Source organism: Coptis chinensis, chromosome 3 (genome assembly GCF_015680905.1).
Source record: "Coptis chinensis isolate HL-2020 chromosome 3, ASM1568090v1, whole genome shotgun sequence".
In the NCBI taxonomy this organism is placed as follows: Eukaryota; Viridiplantae; Streptophyta; class Magnoliopsida; order Ranunculales; family Ranunculaceae; genus Coptis; species Coptis chinensis.
In genome coordinates this window covers 5,765,420-5,779,692 of record NC_141458.1, presented here as the reverse complement: position 1 = coordinate 5,779,692, position 14,273 = coordinate 5,765,420, and positions in this window count along the sequence as shown.

Below are 14,273 nucleotides of genomic sequence, written 5' to 3'. Positions count from 1 at the left end.
AAGTCTGACAGTAAAAAATGTCATTTTAGAGATATTGTAGGAGATGAAAAGGTTGTGTATGTTACCAATGTCTTGGTTGGCGATGCTCCTGTGTATGATGGTCCCCAAGATGATATCAGATTCATCTAGAGATATAGCTACTGGAGGTTTCTTGATTTGGGCTGGAGGTAGGTTGCAATATGAAGATTAAATTGCATGCTTGCTATTATAAACTCTTTATCTTCCTTTTTGTTTTGTTCTATTTTAGTTTGGAACTCAAGTGGTATGAAACCTCATGTTAAGTGTATGGAAACTTAGATAGTTTATCTATGGTTATTTTGTGGCTTGTATATATGGACCTTTTGTTCATGGATATTTTAAGTAATGAATGAACACTTTTTGTTTATATATATGTGTGTACGCTCCTTACCATTGATCGTTCATATGTATTTGCATGTGGTTGCTTTTGCAGGTTTAGAGTTGAGTATACTAACCCTTTTTTAACTCCGCCAATGCAACTAATCAAGAATTTGCATTGCCGGTCTCAAGCCCGGATAAAGGAGGAGAGAGAAAGGTGAGTACTTCATAAAGACTTGTATATCAAAGGTATGGCACCTTATAGTGAATTAAACTAACTTATATGCTTGCAAAGACATGTAACATTTATAAAACTCATTGTCCTGTTTTCACTTTTAGGTTGTTTCAACGTGGCCTACTCCAGAGTGGGATGAGGGGCATTGCATGGGCACTAGATAGTCCTCCAAAAGGTAAATAGATTCTCGATAGCTTTATACATGCCACACCTTTTATATCAAAAAGTTCATTCGGGAAAGTAACAATCTAGATGATACATACTATTTTGTATATAGTCTACCATGTTAAAGAGAGCATTGTCTAAAAACATAAAATTATTTTGTATATAGTACGCTTTGTCACCTGAATGTTTTGAATGGCAGGTCTGCTATTGTTTTCTTGTTGGCAGTTTGGAGTGGAGGTTGCAAATTGGTTGACTTGCTCATGAGAGTCCTCTTGTAATGTGGGGGTGGGTTAAAGGGACATGAAATTTCATCTAGTAGATGACCTGCTGATCTTAGCTAAAGTTGTTGCAAGTTTGGTTCTACGCTTGCTTCCTTTTGCATTAGACATTAATATTTTAGTTTGTCTCAATTAGTGAACCAATGTTGAAAGAACTGATTTAGATTTTGAATCTTGTAATGCTTCTTTGATACTACGAATCACATTTCTTTTGGTTTGTTGCAACTGTGTGGAGGGTGTGTACGCACCTTGATTGTATTTAATTTACAATTTACTTGATTGTGAGGTAGTTGCTATTGGTACAATTTGATATGTTGAAGTAGTACACCTATTTTAGATGCTATTTTTCTCCATGTCGCCTCAAGGTTGTCTATGCATCCGTGCTAGTTTCCATGCCTTTGCTAATATGGTTATATTGTGGTAACACCATCAAGTTATTTACTTTAAGTACTTTACTTTATGGGTAAAAATATTTTGCTTTTAACCTGTTTCGGATACTCTATTACTTGGTTTTATTAGCTTTTTCCCGACAAGTTTGCTAGGTTTTATTTGAATTGGTGTAGGAATACCGCTATCCTACTACTTATCGCTTATATGGTTCGCCACTGCCTATCCACCTCGTGATGCCCGAGCAATTGGTATGCTTCAAATCGTCCCCCTCCTATTCTAGGGATTTATGGAGTCCCTCCCTGTTGTCGCCCGTCTATTCCTATTGTTGCTCCAACAAAGAAACCACAAACTACGGTCTATGTTGGCAAGATAGCTTCAACTGTAGAAAATGACTTTATACTTACTCTTTCGTGGTAGGGTGTTTACTTTTTTATTTTATTTTATTTTATGTCTCGGATGTAATGAAGATTTTTTCCGTTAAATATTATTGTTTCTATTTCTCGTGTAGCTTTGTGGACTGTAAAGAGTTGGAAACGTGCCAAAGATCCAAGCAATGAAACTCCAAGAGGCTTTGGGTTTTGTGAGTTTGAGTCCGGCAAGGTCTTCTTCGCGGCATTACGACTTAAGTAAATTTAACGTTGATGGGCAAGAGTTGGTGGTAGGTTGGACTATTTATTGGTTTTACTTTCTATGTTACATCGGCTGTATTAATTTATGTTATACACATGGAGGGAATTATCCTTCAAGAATAATGCAATATCCATTAAGTACTTAGTTGCCTGTTGACAAGCAAGATTTCAGCATGCAAATGATCTTGTTTTTATATCTTGAAGGTTGTAAAGACTGTCTATGCATCTCCAAGTCATGTCAATTTTCATCTAGACTCGAAAAAGTCAATGCCTCGTGATCAGTAAACGTTGATCCATCTTCAATTTGATTTCTTTATTTCCTCCCTCTCATTCGATCTCCAAGAATCGTGAGTCCGGCTTTGACTCATTTATTTGAATAAGTAGGGGACTTTTATTTCAACCGTATTGTTGGTCTTTCATGGTTTTGTTCTGATTTTTTCTTTGTTATGTGATGCATGAGTTCCAATTGATAACCGGTCAAAGTTTGAGAAGGAGTGGAATATGTATAGTATGCCGCAATAAATGTGCTGTGAGAACGATTGTAACGAAGATGAAAAATCAGCATTGCTAGAAGAAGCTACTGCTGATTTTAGATCCAATGTTTTTTCTTTGAACAGCCTTATGAGAGCCGCCTCGAGTTACTGAATCATTCAAAGTTAGTTCTGCATCTTTTAATTATTTTATTTTCTCTCGTTCCTTGCTCTTTGTTTTTCTTATATGTTTTATAATCTCAACTTTACTTTTCACAGATGATTCTTGATATTAAAAAGCAGCGTTAGGGATGATTCAACCCGTCTTGCCGGCCTTTTACCGATAAATAGTGCGAGTAGTAATGCTCCTACTAAGAAATTGGGATTTGGTCTAGTGGGTTCAGGTAAACAAACGGGCTGTACCTTCTATATTCCATGAAGAAGATGAAGATGATGGGGATAAAGACAAGAAAATGAGGCCCTTGGTTCCTATTGATTACTTTAACGGAGGAACGCAAGATGTCCAAACTCCCAGTTCCCTCACCACCACCTAATTTACCGCGGGCAGCAGAGTTTGCCAAGTGCATTTCAAATGTTAAACCAAAAGAAGAATGAAATGAAGTTTGAAATGATGAGGCCAAACATCGCTCGAGGGATGACTACAAGGAGAAGATAACCGACCGTGGATGAGGGAGCGGAACGTGTTAAGACACAAGATAACAAAAACTTTTGGATGCAAAGTAGTTGATTGACATGATTCCTAAGACAAAGGAGGAGTTGTTCTCATATGAGATAAACTGGGCAATGTACGATAAGGTACGAGGAACATTCATATGATGTTATTTACTTATTTTCATATGTTGTTTTTCATTAAATACATTTTCTGCTGCAAATTGTTAAACACACACACACACACACACACACACACACACACACAAGTTTGGGCTTGTCTTTCCCTCTTTTTAATGCTCTTGATGATGGACTTTACCCACTTTGCATACAAACGTTATTATTCTAGCATTTGGTAACTGCTCTTTTAGTTAGCTTAGCTAGTATGCATTGTAGCTAAACCCGAATTGAGTCCAGTTCTTGTGCCTGGAATGAAAAAAAACCCTTTTCTTTACCAAGTTAAAATCATTGCTCTGGTTTTCTTTGAATCCCAGGAGGGAATTCTTTCTAAGTCAGATGACGAACGGAAGGGAAGGCACAAGGTTCACCAAAGTGCATTTTGCACTATGTGGCCCCAATCATTGAGTTAATATTTGATATGTCCTTGAGTCCAATGAGGCTAAAGAGTTAGAAGTCTTAGACTCCAAGAGCAGCAATGCATATCTAGTATAATAGGTTTCCACTTCTACTTATCCGTTGTTTTATCTGCTCTTTCCTTTGTATCTGATTGGCTAGGCTATTCCTAGTAGCTAGATATCTAGGTATCAAGTAAGTTCTATAGTCTTAGACTCATGAGATGCATCTGAGGTTGGATAGGCTTCCTCGCCTAGGTGGCTGGATGGGAAGAATCCTCGTCAAAGCTTAAAGGAAAGGCGTGCTAATGCCCGAAATGAAAGCATAACTTCTTGTAAGTGTAATTCACAAAGGTGCTTCCAGACATCCCAAAAAGTATCTCATTATTCCTTTGTGGTAATGGTTGAAAAAACTTTTATTGCCGTCTTTTTTAGTCATTACTCTTTTTGTTAGGCAAATGGGACTCGAGCCTGACGTCTGATATATGATATGCTGCACATTTGAATATATTGTCGTCTGATCATTGAGTTATTTTTTGAGCATGTTGAATTACTTGACATTTGAAAAAGAAACTTTTTCGTTTAATTGATAATTCTTTGAAACAATCAGTACTATTAGCTTAAATTACGGTTTAATAGTAACAATTTGTTGTGAAGATGAAGGTTTGAATTTGGAAAGTGATGCTGATGAGCAATTTGGTTTATATTCCTTTCAATCAAGCTATATGCATTAGCATTGAAGGACCTTGAGATGAAGGTGAGTTTATTTTACTCATTATCTTATGATTTTCTTTTAGTAATGCTTATAGCTTTGAATGGTATTTATAGTCATTACAATTGATTGTCAAGAACCCGGGTTTGTTATATATGAACTTAAAAAGTGTTAGGATCGAATAGGCAGAACCTTTGCGCTGGAATGACTACTTATGTGTCTTTGCCATTTGCACAAGATATAAGATTAGATGAACTCTTACTTCACTAAAACATAGTCGAAGCTGCAGGTGTTACTTCATTAAAACCAGTTTCGGCGTGTGTTATTTCAATTAAAACACAAGTTGCTTTCGTGTGTTATTATGATTAAACCGAAAATTTATGCCTCATACCCATATTAAAAAGCAATGTATCTTGGTCGATTATAACATAACATCTATGTTAATGTCTAGATGGTGCGCATGTGTACAAATTCTCATAATATGGGTTTCTTAAAGTTTGTGTCCTACTAATGTTATATATCCTAGTTCATTATCACTTCTTGGCACCTTAAATGTATGTTTACTTCATAGGTGACAATAAATCTAAGGATGGGGAACTTCTGAGTTAACGTGCAAGGCCATGAAGATGTGGAGATACGGGTGGACTATTTTCATATATTTTAAGTTCAGGTTTGAAAAATCTTTGTTTCTTTTTCTGCGTGTAACTTGTGATTTATTGTGCTTACCAATACTTCAATGCATTCACCAGTGTAAATAATTTGTTAAACGTTATGACATTGCCTTCGACACGGTTTTGTTATTAAGTTTTCAAACCTAGAAGTTTTATGTTTAGTATGTTTTGACTATCTTTAGTGTAAAAATATGTTGGAACTAAACTATCTCTTGTTATAATTTAAATAGACCAAATCCTATCTAAACTCGTTAAATGAAACATGCAGTATGTGGCATTGGTTTGTCTCGCTTTGAAGAATGGAGGGTCCATATTGCAACAACTTGGGCACTTTCTAATAAGATTTTTTTTATGTAGCTAGTTGTAAACACAATGTAATACATAGTACTTTCTATTGAAATTTATTACGCAGAAGTGACTTCTTAATTTTGAAAGGGATGGAATGAATACTATATATTCTTGATTGATGGTGTATTTTGTATTCTATAGAGTGGACGGTGTTTTAAATGAGTTCTTTTCTGTGGTGCAAGACCGTAAGGTGGATTACAAAGAACCAATTTTTTTTTTTCCTAAAATATATTTTGACGTTTCAAAATGACGTCACAAAATTTCAGACGCTTAACATTTTTCTCGACGCCATTTTGGCGTCACAAATATTTGTCACGCCATTTTGGCGCGTCGAAATTTGTGACGCCAAAATAGGCGCCAAAATATTTGTGACGCCAAAATAAAAAAATAGTGACGCAAATTTTGTCGTCAAAATTAGTGACGTCAAAATGGCGTCCGGACAAATATTTGGACGCCAAAATGGCGCGTAAAAATAGTGAAGCAATTTTGGCGTCACAAATACATTAGATTTTGACGCCACAAATATTTTAGGCATTTTGGCCAAAAATAATTGACGCCAAATTGTGACACCATATTTGTGGCGCCAAAATGGTGTCATCTAAATTATTTGTGGCGCCATTTTGGCATCACAAAAAAGTTGTTTTGGTGTCCGAATGAGAGCGGAGGGTTCAATAAAACCTTTTCGGATATGTGGGGCTATCCAATGAGTCGGGAGCAGGGGGACGCCCTCCGCGGACCCTCCTTTCGAATCAAACATGGGGGTAGGTTGAAATTTCCCCCGGATCGCATTAAAGTGTTTTATGTTGCAAGCAGAAGCAAGGGTCACTAGAACGTTTATATCAGAGAAGAGGAGGAAGCAGACTCCCTGAGAAACCTGATGTTGTTACCAACAACTTTTCATTCCAAAATGGTAGTTGTTGTATATATAGAGATCAGTTTTTTACTAGCCATCTTTAGAAGCAAATAGTAGGATTTCCACAATGCATTTGCCTAACTTTTAGTTTATTTGTTTTTGGTAAAGAAACTTTGTCAGTTACTTGATACTGTTTGAATATTCCGTGGAGAATAATTGTCCATTTGAAATGTCTATATAACTTTGTCAATAGTTTTATGGTTATCCATTTCTAAAGTTTGTTATCCAATATAAGAGTTAATGATAAAACAGGCTTCCTAATAAAATAAAAACAAATAATAAACATGTTTTTTCAATATTAAAAAATAATCCCGCCATGTTTTTGGGTAAAATGGCTAGTATAACTATATATTTCCTTCGGGTGTGGGTTCGACCAGATGCCTCACCCAGCCTATAGGGTGATCCCACTCGAAGTATTGGGTTAAGTATGTAAAATGAATCCACTAGAATATCTCCTAAAATGTAAAGACAATGGAATATACTAAAAAAATGCTTTGTGCATTAATTATATCTTGATTTTGTTTCTAAGTTATTAAAACAAAAAAGATTTTGTTTCTAAGTTGACTTTCATTTCTACTATATAACATCTTGTACGATGTAGAGTTCAAAGTATTAGTTTGTGCAAAATACATTATCTCCATGACTTTGATGGATCTCTCTCTTCACTTTGTTTTGGTACTTTCTTTTTAGTTTGAATCACAATGTAGTTGAGGGAAGGACTCTTTCTCGAAGAAGATTTAGAATTGAGAGAGGCAGCTCAAAATTCTTAATAAACCACCAATCAAGACTATTAAGGTATCATGAATGTTTTATTTTACCAACCTTATAAAGGCACATTTTATTAATGGAAAAATATTATTTATAGAAAGTAAGTCCAACAACAAATAACACTTTTTCTACTTGTTATTGATTATGTGATTTGTTTTTTCATTTCCAAAATACAAGAAGGAAGTTAGTTGATTTTTAGAACATTTTCTCTTGAATCAACACATCCATATCATAATTTTTGCAGAATTTGCAAAAGTATTTCAAAGAATTAATCAACATGATGACTATATATTTGCACGTAATTGGTAATTATTTCCATATTAGGAGGATTTAAAAAATCATTAAGCACAGAATAAGCAAGAGGGTCAAGTGCAAACTCCAGGTTCCTTTGAAAAGGTGTAGGATGGGGTACATTGATGGACGGTGAATGATGTGAGGTGGGTGATTGGTTATCAATAGGAGGAGACTCTCGAGGTGGCGAAGAAGAGTTGCGAAAAAGTTGAAGGAAATCTTCCTCAATTTCCTCAACGTCCAAGGAGTCCTTATTAAAGTTGGAACTTCCAAAGAAAAGGAATTTGTGCATCTGATTATTTGGAAACGTGGTTTTAAAATAATCATGAGCTAAACTCTCGATCATGTTAACCTCTCTATCGATATTGGTATCAGGAACCTGTGTGATTGGTTTAAATACATTGACCTCAGCGGAAAGTTGGCCAAAAGATAAAGACATCGAACCATCGCGGCAATTTATAAGCGTGTTGGCAGTTGCGAAGAAAGGGCACCCTAAAATGATCGGGACAGAGTCGTTAGCGACTTCTGTATCGAGGATAACAAAATCCGCAGGATAGTAGAAATCTTGAACCTTAACCAGCGTGTTTTCCACTACACCCTTAGGATACTTGATAGACTTATCAGCTAATTGCAGCGTCATTGTTGTAGGTTGTATTTCTTGTAGACCTATTTGTTTATATAAATAATAAGAGAGTAAGTTAACACTTCGCCCCGTGTCTAATAAAAGCAAAGCTGGTCGTGTGTGAGTATCTCCTAAGGTGTATTATGCGATGGGAGATGACCGGGGTCCTTGTACTTAACTATGTCATTATGTTCTGATAAAGTTGGAACCTGTTCAGTGAGAAAGGCGTCTTTAGGAATATTTGTTCTACGCCTAGTAGTGCACAGCTCTTTAAGAAACTTAGCGTGGTGAGGTAATTTTTTAATTGAGTCGAGAAAGGGTAGGTTAATCGTTAGATTTTTGAAAACTTCCCTAATCTCGTCAAAGTTTGTATCTCTCTTGAACATAGCTAATTTCTGGGGAAACGGTGGTTTCTTACTATGTTTAGCATATGGTTCAACTGGATATCTAACCTTTGCTTTTTGTTTCTTAGGTTGTTGCTTAATTAGTACCTCTACAGTGGTAGGATCTTCAGTTTCTATTTCGGTATCTGGTGTAACATCTGGTGTAGGAACTCCTGGTGGGGTAACTATAGACATAGTTACTTTGTTATCCACCACTCTGCCTGAACAGAGAGTGGTGATGGAATTTATCTCACCTACGTTTACATTTTCGTTACTAGGATCACCGTTTACCTCAAAGGTTGTGTTTGTTGTTTTAGGATTAGCTATCGCTTGTCCTGGAAACACACCTTTGGGTTGTACTTTCTCTTGAGCTAACTACTGTAAGGAAAGTTGGATGGCTTGTAAAATATGTTGTTGAGATTGCATAAAGGTATCAAAGCGATCCGGTTGTGGAGTGGTATTTATTACAGGTTGTGTGATAGGAACTATGTCACATTGATTATTTATGGGTGGGTTGTGATAGTTATTATTATTAACCGGAACGATACCTCGATTTGCATTATAATTATTATTGTTATAATTATTATAATTACCCTGACCTTGTCCTTGTCGTGGTTGAGCTTGGTTGTTATAATTATAATTACCCTGACCTTGTCCTTGCCTTGGTGGACCTTGGTTGTAATTGTTTGTTGGCCTATCATTTGGGTTAAACAACCTTGGAGGTTGTTGATTATTTCGCCAACCAAAATTGGGGTTTTGTCGCCAAGCTGCGTTAGGTTCACTATTAATGGAACAAACATTATCTTGTTGTGATTGTTGTTATTCATAGGCGAAAGGATAATAGGAGTCGGGATGCTCTAGACTCAAACAGAAATTACATGGATTTGAGTTGACATTCATGACGGGGATAGGCGTTTGTTGGACAGAAATAGCCTCTACCTTTTTAGTTAGAGATTCGATTAAATTTTTAAGTTCTGATCGGGTTTCATCTTAAACATACCGGCGGCTTTAGCTGTTGTAGAAGAACTAGCGGAACGGGAGATATCATCACTACCCCCCCCCCCCCCAAATTATTATTCCGCTTAGTCTGATCTTCTAAAAATTTATAAGCCTCTGAGGCTCCTTTACTTAAGAAACTACCCCCATTCATTATGTCAATGACTTCTTTATGGTGGTGTAGAAGTCTTTTGAAAAAGGCACGAACTAACATGTCTTTCGCAAGGTTATGGTGTGGACACTCTATAAGTAGGTCGGTGAAACGATTCCAAACCTCGAAAATGATTCATGAGGATTACGCCGAAAGAAATAAATCTTGGAAAGCATTTCATCGGTCTTGATGGTGGATAAAAATGTTCCATAAACAGTTGAACAAGTTTAGCCCACGAGTCCCTGAATTAAGCAGGCAAGTTAACCAAGGCGCGCCTTTATCGGCTAAGGTGAAGGGAAATACCCTCGTTTAATTTGTTCAAGACCAACCCGAAGGATGGTGGAAAGTAGTAAGGACTTGGTTAATCCTACGCATATGCTGATAAGGTTTTTCATGGTCTAACCCATGAAAAATGGGTAACAAATTAAATATATTTGGGGTGATTTGGAAATCCTCCACTGGGTCTGATAGAACGATGCAAGATTTTGGGCTATCGCTCAAGGCTTTGTAAAAGTCCGAGAGAGGAGACTCTCTTTCTTCAGCCATAATCTCAGGTGTGGTGTGTGGTGTGCTAGCTAGAGGTGAAGTGAGTGGTATACTAGAAAGGCGTGTTTGTTGACGTTGTTGGTTAATTATATTAGGTGTTTTTCTTCGGCCTGACCTTAATCTCATGCAAGGCTAAAACCAATGTTAATGAAAACCAACAACACTTCAAACAATCCTGATATGCTAGTATGAACCTCTAACAGAAGATGCGAGGTGTGGAAGAAAAGAGTACCTGAAAGCCTCCTTGCTTCGCTTATGAATAGCGTCTTGTTTACGCGTGCTTAGTGTATATAACAAGTTAGAACACTAAAAAACTTGAAAGAAATGGAAGTTTGAAACAAACCTGTGGAAATTGGGCAATTTCAGAGAGGATGCGTAAGGCTCAAAATAGGTCTAGTATTGTAAAAGTCGCTTTCAGGCAAAAGTTGGGATTCCAGGCGTGTGGGCGCAGGTGGCGCTCCAAGTTGGCCTTGGTAGGACGCAAGTGGCGCTCAGTCAAAAGTTGGAATTCCATGCATGTGAGCGCGGGGTGCGCTCGTGTTTTGCCTTGGCAGGGCGCAGGTAGCGCTCATCCTTCCAGGCGTTTGGGCGCAGGGTGTGCTCCGAGTAATTTTTCGTGGAAACTTGCAAAGCTGAAACAGACAACCACAGTGAGAATCCAAACAAGGGTGGGTGGGTTATGGGACTTTGAAAAACTATCAAGTCTACAGAAAACAATCCTAAAGAGTACTAAGATGGCAGCGACGCCATTTGATAAACGGTAAAAATTGAATAATTCTACTCACGAGAATAAGCGATAAAACTAAAAACGCAAGTAAAACTAAACTTGATTACGCATTGTTATCAAAGATTTCTATACTCTCAATTCTATCGAAATAGAGCGGAGTAAAAAGTTCGTTCCACTCCTAGTTCTTTAGCATTCAAGTTTTCTACAATTAACTAGTAAATCCAAAGTCTAATGAGAGCAATGGTGGGAATTATACTACGATGTGAATTAAGACTAGACGTAATATAAAGATTTGAACTTTACTAATTTTAATTAAATAATACTTCAATCTAATCAAGAACTAAGAATTGAATAACAACAAGAATTGAAATTAGATCTATAAATTTAAATGACAAAATCGAAATGAACAAGAATAAACTATTTTATTTATCTAATCAAATGAAGAACAATGATTCAAGGGATTAATCTAAAACAAGGAAATGAAACTAATTAATTTAACTAATTGAATTCAAAAACTAGATCTATAAGCTATTTTAATGGCTACTTTCTATTCTAGATTATCTAACTATCTCTAACTTAAGAGCTAAGTCTTGTTTTATACAAAGGAGGAGACCAGATCCACAATTTCGTGCATGGGCTGAGGAGCCATGTTTTCGGCCAGAAAATCGAACCCAAAGCCCAATTTCTTCAGTCCACAGAGCCCGCTTCAGTTGGCTTTGACTTCAGTAGACTTTTCATCCACTTCTACTCCTTTGATTATGTCAAGGCTTGAACCATTGGAAAGCTCTTTCCGATCCGATCGTTTTGACATAAGGTAGGCCCAATTCCGAGGCCTGAGTCCAAAGATATGGTCTTCGGAAGTTCTACTGGCTTGTGCACTGTTTCTGCCCGTGTTGACTATTCAGCTTTTGGCCGGGCTTTACAAAGGCTGTGTTTCCTTGAATCTTGGCCTTTATCACAGAACTTCTTAGCAACCAACCCTTGCTCCTTTATCTCGCCAAAATGGCACATTTCTGCACATAATCAACTTTACTGCCTGAAATACATAAAAACACGTAATCAGCATTAACTCTTATTTATTACTCATATAATTGGTCTAAAAGTATGATTGTTAAGGGGTTAAAACTACAGTTTTGGGCTCTTATCACCCACTAAACACTAGTTGTTGTTAAATGCGTTGCTATTTGAGTTCTAATTGGAAACACATTGACATTATCATAGTCGAATTAGGAAATTATCCATTTCATTTTATCCACCTGGGAATGTTATTGAGTGTACGATAGGACCCAAACGCGGACTAGATGTAAAGAGTTAGATCATATATGGGGTACTGTGGGTAACCATTTGTAGTCCCTGATAAACTAGACAGTAAAAATGGGCGTGCAGCGTAGTAGCTTTCCAATGTTGCCCAACAAAGTTATATCTTTCTATTTTGACCACAGAAGCTAAAATGAAGAAAACCAAAGTAACACACTTTATTTGTTCAATAAATAGACGAAGAACTAGAAGTCATTCAAGGATCTTTTTTCGGAACACAAAATCCACATGGGTACTGTGAGGGAGTGATATCCTCATTCAGGAATATCAAACACGTGTCCAGCATAACGGAAATACCACACCGACCTCTGACAACGTTTCCCGAACTGCCTTCAGAGCAACCTACATCATCAACTCACACACCCGAGCTACGAGATCGATTTAGAACAAATCGACTCGCACATCCTCAAATGGAGCGTTCTATCTAGTGACACATCCTATCTTCTAGAAGCAATCATTGCCAAAGCTGTACTTACACATTTCATCACCGCAAATTATGAACCACTGTAACCACTCCCCATCATTACAGAATTCCTACCAACACCATTCCAATACTCCTTCTCAATCTCAACCATACATTTGTGCTTGTCAGTACACGTGTTGGATAGATCTCCACGTTCACCAGCTATAAATACCCCCTACATGAACTACGCCAGACCTGATTCTTCTCTCCCTCCAGAATCGAAAGATAGATACGTAGGCAATTCGCTCAACAACGAACTCGGTCTTTCCCATTTCTAAACCCTTTCTCCCTTAGATACATTTGTTAGGTGAAACTAAATCACACCTTTACATTGGTGCCATCTGTGGTCTCGATTTCTTGAGAAACCACTTTACAAAAACTAAAATACTCAAGCCCACGAAACATGGCAAGCCTCAAAGCTCAAATCCAGGGTTTAGCAAGCCAGTTAGGTATAATGAATGAGCACATCACCCTGCTCAGGCAAGAGAATGTTGCTTTGAAAGCACAAGTGGACGCGTAAACTCCACCTGGTGCGTTAGCAGAGGACAGTATCAACGAAGTCAATCAGCAGATTAACGAGATGTCACAAAGAATAGACCAAAGCGCAGTCAAGAAAAATGCCACCCAGATCGTTCAGAAGATGCTAAAGACGTACTGCGCATCCCCTTTCACTGCTGAGGTACTCAGTAAGCCCTCCCCTCCAGATTTTGTCTAGCCAAACTTCGTAATGTATGATGGCAGCACGTGTCCAGGTCAACTCGTAGCTCGCTACATTTAGAGCCTCGCACTCTATAGTGCCCAGGAGTTCGATCATCTACATTGTCGTCTATTTCCTACCAGCCTACAAGATGGCGCTCTCGACTGGTTCTTTTCACTCGAGCCAGACTCGATAAAGAACTTCGAGAATCTCACCGACCTATTTGCTAGCCAGTACGTTCATAACAGGCATAAAAAGCAGGTCATCTAGATTCACTTTTTCAGCTCTCACTAGGTCAAGATGAAACCATCTGCGCCTTCTTAGGGCTGTTCAAAACCGAACTACTTGGCATGGAAAGTGGTCTCAAAGAGTCATTTGCAACATTAGCATTCTCCAACGCCTGCTGAGTACACAACACAGCGCTCTCCAGATCGTTAATGAAAGAACATCCAGAAACTTTGTCTGAGTTGTACGCCCGAGTAGACAAGTACACCAAGTTGCAAGAAGGCCTAAAACGTCATGGCTTAACAAAAGAACAAGAGGTGGCAACGATCTCTGATGACCCCCCAGCTTCAAAAAAGCGACCCAGACAACAAGGACAGAAGTCCGGAAATAGAACAAACAACAACCGCAAGAAGTTCGCTGTACTCACCCGATCTCCCAGTAACATATTGGAAAAGATCAAGAGAGTTACATATTACCGACCTGATGTGCGGCAGCCAGAAGACCCACCTGGCAAGCCTTATTGTGCATTCCACTGAGCAAAATGTCATGAGACCGATGAGTGTTAGGGGCTCAAGCACTACCTCCAAGACCTCATCGAATCAGGGCATCTCAAGAATTATGCCAATATCACTAATGGCGACCTGTGACATAAGCTCATGGCTCACAGGGAACGGAGTAGGTCTCCACCTCGCCATAATC